Source organism: Rhinolophus hipposideros (assembly GCF_964194185.1).
Source record: "Rhinolophus hipposideros genome assembly, chromosome: 24".
Lineage (NCBI taxonomy): Eukaryota > Metazoa > Chordata > Mammalia > Chiroptera > Rhinolophidae > Rhinolophus > Rhinolophus hipposideros.
The window spans coordinates 11837955-11846485 of record NC_138070.1 but is presented as its reverse complement, the minus strand read 5'-3'; the positions used below and the strand labels follow the sequence as shown (position 1 = coordinate 11846485).

The 8531-nt window shown below is 43.2% G+C and overlaps 1 pseudogene across 1 annotated transcript; it reads right to left on the bottom strand.

Annotated features, from left to right (window-relative positions):
• Nucleotides 1-255: 255 nt before the first annotated feature.
• Nucleotides 256-1183, bottom strand: LOC308492286 (heterogeneous nuclear ribonucleoprotein A1-like; annotated as a pseudogene). Its single transcript has one exon. The product of its transcript is annotated as a heterogeneous nuclear ribonucleoprotein A1-like (transcript).
• Between the last annotated feature and the right edge of the window lie 7348 nt (nt 1184-8531).

The window sequence follows — 8531 nt, the reverse complement described above, 5'->3', positions numbered from 1 at the left end:
TAAAACCCTTTGTTGGAATGCTTTACACTTTCCGCAGAACAGAAACTAAAATAACCTATTATTCAATTAGTCACAAATGCAGTGCTCGAGTTTTTTGCCCATACACATGAGTATTGTCTCAAACATGTCTTCTTTGTAGCAGCTAGGCACTGCCACCGCTCAGCTTGGCTGAGTTCACAAATCTGTTGTAACCTGGAGCTTCCCTGTCACTTCCCTGGCTCTCCTCTCCTGCTAAGCTTTGTTTCCTGGCAGTAATTAAAACCTTCTGCCCCTGCCATAGCTACTGCTGCTGCTGGAACCATCACAGCCACCTTAGCAAAGTATTGACCTCCACCACCATAGGGGCCAGAGCTTCTGCCTCCAAAGCTCCCTCCTTTCATGGGTCCAAAATTTGAAGATTGATTGTTGTAATTGCCAAAATTGTTGTAGCTTCCACCACTTCCAAAATTGCTTCCATCATTACCAAATCCATTATCGCCATCCCCACTGCCACCAGATCCTCCCCCACCACTGCCTCCAAAGCCACCTCGACCACTAAAGTTTCCTCCATGACCAAAGTTGTCATTTCCACCAAAACCACCTCCTCGACCACCACCGAAGTTTCCAGAACCACTTCGACCTTTTTGACTGGATGAGGCACTAGCCATCTCTTGCTTAGATAGGGCTTTCCTTACTTCACAGTTGTGGCCGTTCACGGTATGGTATTTCTGAATGACAATCTTGTCTACAGAGTCATGGTCATCAAAAGTCACAAAGCAAAGCCTCTCTTCTTGCCACTGCCTCGGTCGGTCATGATTTCAATCACTTCAACTTTCCCATACTGTTCAAAATCATCTCTTAGGTGGTATTCTTCAGTGTCTTCTTTAATACCACTCTTTTTCACAGTGAAGTGGGCACCAGGTCTTTGAGAATCTTCCCTTGAGACAGCCCTCTTTGGTCCCACAACTCTTCCATCCACCTTGTGTGGCCTTGCATTCATGGCTGCTTCCACTCCCTCCACAGTGGCACAGTTGACAAACCCAAAGCCTCTGGAGTGCTTGGTGTTTGGGTCTCTCATCACCACACAGTCTGTGAGCGTTCCCCATTGCTCAAAATGGGCCCTCAGACTCTCATCGGTTGTTTCAAAGCTCAAACCTCCGATGAACAGCTTCCGCAGCTGTTTAGGCTCTTTGGGAGACTCTGACTTAGACGTGACGACTGCAGGAGGGCATCCACCGACAGAAAAGACATATTCATTATTAATGATCCCTACTTCAGATGGTTGTTATGCAAACTAGGTAAGTTATGCTCAGCACGGAGACTGGCATACAGTAAGTGCTCAATAAATGCTACTTATTGCTGTTACTCTCCCCTTGGGCACGACAGCTTGATTAACTTCTATTTCTTGGTTCAGTATCAGCCTGATACCTAAGACAACTCCTGTCTGCCCAAATAGATGGAAAATATCTTTCTAATAGAGGATAAAAGCTCAGCTACAAATCACAGACATTGATATTCTGCATTTGGGAGAATACTAACACCCACATTTTGAGCAACAGGTGTTATTACTAAGTACATTTGTAAAAATTCTTTCCGATCAAATGTAAAATAAACATCAAACATCATCCCTTTCAGCAGGGTCTGCTGCTCTTAGGGTTTCACATGTTAAAACACACTCAGAAGTCATAATCTTATCAAGAAGAACCTTTGCCATCGTAGCTATTTTTGAAAGCATGGCTGAATAGCATTCTCATTTGCTTATAAAAATGCCTGCCACTGGCACATGCTGAGCAGATAACTGGAGGTAGAAAGCCCTCTCTCCATGTCGGAAGCCCCTCACTTCATGCACCATACTGCCCCACCAATAAGCCCCACACTTATGAAACAGCTGCGAACCCTTCTCATCTCCTCTTGTGCATTACCTCTGCTACACTGCAGGATTAATTTGATTTATGGCCCAGTCACCCCACCTGAGGCCCGAGAAGATGGCTCCCCTCCAATCGCTTCCATCAGCAGCGTAAGTGGAAGGTAATAAAAACCCATACGTGGCTCAGACTTTCAATTTCAATTGGAAATTGAAACTGTGCAATATGATTAAAGATTAATCTGCATCATCAATAAACATGTGTGCTAAAGCAATGAGGGCTGCTTCACCTCCTGGTCGCAGGCATGGATTTGATGAGAACATGTCTGCTGTCTCTTGTCTAAACAATGTGCTTACGGAGGGGAGGGGTGGGGAGGGTTGCGCACACCAACACACGTGCATGGGCATGCGAGGAGTTGATATATTTGTACCAAAGAGGAAAATCATCATGTGGACATGTTTTGGGGAAAAAGATTGCACATGCTCAGATGAAACTGGATTGGATCAACAGCTCTACAAAGATTAGCCAAGGGCACGATGGTTTTTAAGGCGTACTAATATTCACGTATTCACATATTCATTCATTCGTATTTATTGAGAGCCCACTGTGTGTCAGACCCTGTACTGGGTCCTGGGTCATAATGATGAAGGGGGAAAAACACACCATTTCTGCTTTCAGGGAGTTTACAGTAATGCTTGAGAATGTCGTCGTCAAATAATTAGGCAATTAAATGTAAAATTGCTCCCGTATAAAGTGCCTACAATGAAGAGGTTTATAATGCCCTGAGTGCTGTAAAGAGGGACATGTGACCTATTCTGTGAGGTCACGGAGTTCTTCCTGGAGGTGGTGGTGATTGAGCTAAGGTCTAAAGAGTGAGTTACGCAGGGTGAACTAGGCTAGTGGTTACAAGGTTTGGAAGATCGTACAGACACAAGAGTGACCAAGCCATATGTGCAAAGGCTGGGAGGCAAGAGGAAGCATAGCAAGAATGGGTGGGCAGAGACCAATATGGAGGCTATTTCCGTGGCTGAGGAAATGTGAGGACAACTGGGATTTATTGATGACGGTGGAGGTAAAAGTAGGCCCACATTCTATAGGGTGGAATCAATGCCTGCCTTTCAAACACATAATAAATTCGTTCATCTCGTTTTCATTCCCACAGCCCTTAATCACTGTGTCTCTATCGCCTCCATTAGCTCTCCCAGCCTCCTAGTCTCCAAGACAACAGGCCATTCATTATGCAATTTGGCAACTCTGACTTCCGCTTCCAAACTTACCTACATCTTTATCCATCCTTACCTATGCTGGTTCCCCCTGAGGGTAAAAGGTGAACTATGTTTGCTTTGGCCACCAGACTTTTACACACGTTGTTCCTTCTGCTAAGAACACTCTTTCCTCATCCCCTTCACCCAGCTAACTTGTATTTAGTTTTCAAGTCTCAGCTCAGAGTTTTTCTTTCAGGAATTCTTCTCTAACCCTTTCTAAACAACTTGCTCAGAGACCATGTATCACAGCGCCCGTAACTGCCTGCTGAGATGGCTCTTCACAACTGGTAGACTACGAAAACCTTGAAGAAAAAGCCAGGCCTTGTTTCCCATTTTATCCCCCAGGACAGTGGTTGGCACACAAGAACAGCTAAATAAATATGTCTCCAATGATGGAACAGCTCTCCCTTCTTTCTAATGCCAACTCCTCCCCTCATTCTATTGATACCAACTCTCCCCACTTCAGTAAGACCTTGTTCCATCAGTTGTCCTTTCTCTCTTATACATTCAAGCTCACTCTCTTAACTTGATTTTCCCTCACAACAAGAAACTCAAGCTTCCCATCCTAAGAGAACTTTCATTCAGTCCTGGCTTCCTCCAAGAGTACAAGTATCCCCCAAGCGTCTACTGTTCTGTCTCAATTCTACAAAATGTAGTCTATACATCATTGCTACTTTCTCACCCTGGATTCCATTCACCCAGTTCCACTGAAATAGCTCTAGATAGCCCTGGGGAACCTCTCAATGCCAAATTTAATGGGCACTTTTCAGTCTTCATCCTACGTGACCCCTCAGTAACATTTGGTGCTGTTGACCTACCTGCCTTCTGCTTGCAACTCTCCTGTCCTTCGATTTTCACAGTCATACTTACTGGACTCTTCACTTACATCTTGGAGCGCGAGTTCTCTTTAATGAACTTTCTAGGTTTTTCATGCCATTTCACAACTCAATAAACTAAGGATACAATGAGCCATATGATTGTGAATATTATTTTTCAAAAGTCTTCATCTGTTGGAGATAGTCACTAAAGTACTTCTGAATGAAATGATATATCTTGGAACTGCATTAAAATATTCTAGATGTAGTAGAGTATTATTTGAGTGATTTGAAAGGTCACTATCGTCTGGTCAAGATGGCGCAATAGGTAAACGCTGTGCTTACCTTCTCTCACAACCACATCAAAATTACAACTAAACTACGAAACAACCGTCATTGAGAATCTCCTAAAATCTTCTTGAACTGAAGCCCTACAACTAAGGACATGCAGGAGATACCACCTCAGGACTGGTAGGAGGGGCAGAGAGGCAGAACTGGCTGGTCCTACAGCCATGCGTGACCATTAAAAATCGGAAGGGACATCTCAGCTGTGGAGGTCCCTCCACCCCCTCTGAGGAGAGACAGATCCCAGCCAACCCCAGCCCAGGGTTCTGGTGTTGAAGAGAGAAGTGCCCATAATTTCTGGTTCTGAAAACGAGTAGAGATTGTAACTGAGCGAGACGGAGGGCGGCCGGAGTCCCAGCCACTCCTCTCAAAGGGACCACGCAAGGACTTACTCTGAGCTCCAGCGCTGGGGCAGCACCTGCAAAGGTGGCAGGAACGTATGGCAGGGAACTGAGTTGTCTGGCTTGGGACGGGGGCTGGAAGGGCAGCTTTCTCCTGGGCGGAGGAACTGACGGAGGCCATTGCTTCTCTGTTGAGCCCGCCCTCTTCCCAGCGCGCAGGCACAGGTGGCCGCTATCTCTGAGTCTCCACCATGCGTTGGCCACGCCCTGGTGATTTGAGACCCCACCCCAAGCAACTTTCAGGCACACCTGAGCCAATTCCACTGGGTTTTTCTAACTAACAGCCTGCCTTAGCTCATGTTGCAGACTTTCCTAGGGTCTCTCAAACGTTCGTGGAACCCAGACAAGCAGCATTTGGCTTGAGTGTGTCCTGTACCTCTGGCGGGGCAGCCCTAAGCCCGACATTAGTGGCAGCTGGCCTTTGTTTGCAGCTTGACCTCTCAAGGCGCTTCCAAGCACAACACTGGCAGCAGCCATCTACGGATTTCTTTGTGGCTTCTGCCGGATGGCCCCAGGTGAGGCATAGGCTGTGACTGAACTTGACCTGTAGTGGATCCCTTCCAAGGTGGTCCTGGGGCTGGCGCCCCAAGAGTCCTGGTTTGAAACCAGCTGGAGCATCACCCAGCTGCCTCCAAGAATTACACACCCAAGGGGCAGATTGGGCAGGCACCAGAGCCCTGTTGAGCCAGATCCTGCTCTGTAAGATCAGCCCCTACACTACAACTCTCCACTATAGTCTTCACAATCAATGAGCCTGAGGGTCAATCCCTTCCATTGATGTGCAAATAGCAACCAGGGCTCAACTACAAGAGGAGTGTACACACAACCCACGCAAGAGACACACCTGGAGTGCACAGCTCAAGTGAACAGGAAGACTGAACCACTGGGCCCCACAGCACACCTACTACATAAGGCCACTCTACTAAGACCAGAAGACATAGCAGCCCTACCTAACACATCGAAACAAACACAGGGAGGCAGCCAAAATGGGGAGACAAAGAAACATGTCCCCAAAAAAAGAATAGAACAAAGCTCCAGAAAAATAACTAAACAAAATGGAGACAAGAAACCTATTGGACACAGAGTTCCAAACACTGGTTATTAGGATGCTCAGTGATCTCAGGGAGAACTTCAACAAAGAGATAGGAAACATAAAAATGGAGATAGAGAACATGAAAAAGAAGCAGTCAGAAATAAAGAATACAATAGCAGAAATGAAGAATACATTACAGGGAATCAACAGTAGATTAGATGAAGCAGAGGATCAAATCAGTGATTTAGAAGTAGCAGAAAACACCCAATTGAAACAGCAAAAAGAAAAAAGAATCCAAAACATTAAGGAGAGTTTAAGGGTCCTGTGGGACAACATCAAACATACCAACATCGGCATTATAGGGGTAACAGAAGGAGAAAAAAGAGAACAAGGAATTGAAAACCTGTTTGAAGAAATAATGACAGAAAACGTCCCTAACCTGGTGAAGGAAATAGGTATCCAAGCCCAGGAAGCACAGAGAATCCCAAACAAGATAAATGCAGAGAGGGCAACACCAAGACACCTCATAATTAAAATGCCAAAGGTTAAAGACAAAGAGAGACTCTTAAAAGCAGCAAGAGAAAAGCAGTTAGTTACCTACAAGGAAGCTCCCATAAGACTGGCAGCTGATTTCTCAACAGAAACTTTGCAGGCCAGAAGAGATTGACAGGAAATATTCTAAGTGATGCAAAGCAAGGACCTACAACCAAGATTATTCTACCAGCCAAGTTATCATTTAGAATCGAAGGACAGATAAAGAGCTTCCCAGACAAGAAAAAGCTAAAGGAGTTCATCACCACCAAACCAATATTACAAGGAATCTTAGAGGGACTTCTTTAAGATGAAAAAAAGAAATAAAAAATATGAATAATAAGATGGCAATAATTACATACCTATCAACAATTATTTTCAATGGAAATGGATGAAATGTTCCAATCAAAAGATAGGTGGGGCTGAATGGATAAGAAACAAGACCCTTACATATGCTGCTTACAAGAGACTCACTTCAAATCGAAAGACACACAGAGACTGAAAGTAAAGGGATGGAAAAAGATAGTTCATGAAAATGGAAACAAACAAAACAAAAAGCTGAGGTAGCAATACTTATACCAGATAAAATAGACTTTAAAATGAAGACTATAACAAGAGACAAAGAAGACCAAGTAATCCCACTTTTGAATATTTATCTGAACAAACCCAAAATATTACTTCGAGAGGAGGTGCTCAGCATGTGCTCATTGCAGCATTATTTACAGAAGGCAAGATATGAAGGCAACCTGGGTGTCCCTGAATGGATGAATGGATAAAGAAGAGGTGTTACATATATACAATGGAATATTACTCAGCCATAAAAATGAAGGAAATCTTGCCATCTACGACAACATGGACGGACCTAGAGGGTACTGAGCTGAGTGTAATAAGTCAGACAGCAAAAGACAAATGTTATATGATTTCACTTATAAGTGGAATCTAAAGAACAAATGAAACAGAAACAAACTCATAGATACAGAGAACATTTTGATGGTTGCCTGATGAGGGGTTGGGGAGGGACTATAAAGTACAAATTGGTTGTTATGCAGTAGTCATGGAGATGTAGGGTATAACGTAAGGAATATAGTCAGTAATATTGTAATAACTAGGTGTGGTGTCAGACGGGTACTAGATCTATCGGGGTAATAGATGGGAGCAGGATTGGGGCAGGGTGAAAAAGGTGAAGGGATTAAGAAATACAACTTGGTAGTTACAAAACAGTATGGGATGTAAAACATAGGGACTATAATAAATAATATGGTAATAACTATATATAGTGCCAGGTGGTACTAGTCAGGGGGATTACTTCCTAAATTATATAAATGACTAACCACTATGCTATACACTTGAAACTAACATAATATTGAATGTCAACTCTAATTAAAAAATTTTTAAAAGGGGGAAAAGATGAATAATATTGTGATAGCGTGGTACAGTGTCAGATGGTGGCTGGACTTACCATGGTGATCACTTCTTTAGAATAACGAATATAATCAATAATGTGGTAATAACTCTGACAGTGCTAGGTGGGTGCTGCTGAATAACTATGATGTCCACCTGAAACTATTATAATGTTTTATGTTAGCTGTATTTTAATAAAACACTTTAAAAAACAAAAAATAAAAGGTAAGTATAGTTGAAAAATAAAATAAAGAGGGTCAAATATATGGTGATGGAAAGAGACCTGACACTGGGTGGTGAACACACAATGTGATATACAGATGATGTTTTACACAATTATACACCTGAAACCTATGTAATTTTACGAACTATTCTCACCCCAATATGTTTAAATTAAAAAATAAAATAAAATAAAATAAAAGGTCAGAGGATTCACCACCATGGTTCCATCTTAGAAAGCCAGGTCTCCTTTGAGTCCTAAAACCAATGGTCTTTATACCACAAAGACCAGCGTGTGTGAGGTGATCTAGGAGAGGTCTCAGGGTTCATAGTGTTCCGTCTTATATGTGGGAGGTAAGGGACCCTGTGTATATGTTGTGATGAGGAAACCTGGATCCATACATGGGAGCTGGAATGGCATGTTTATCCATGGGGAGGTGAGTCTCTCCATATATGTTAGCATGCTTTAGAAAAACAGACTTCTATAAGGGAAATTAATTTTGGAGCTCTCAAATCTTAGAAAGTATAACTATGAAGAAATCGCAAATGTTTTGTGATTTGCAAAGAGCAGCAGCATGGCGCCATGGTGAATACAGACTCTTGAGTCAGATAGACCTGGATTTAAACCCCTACTCCATAATTTATTAGCTAAGTGAACTCTGACAAGTCACTGGGTC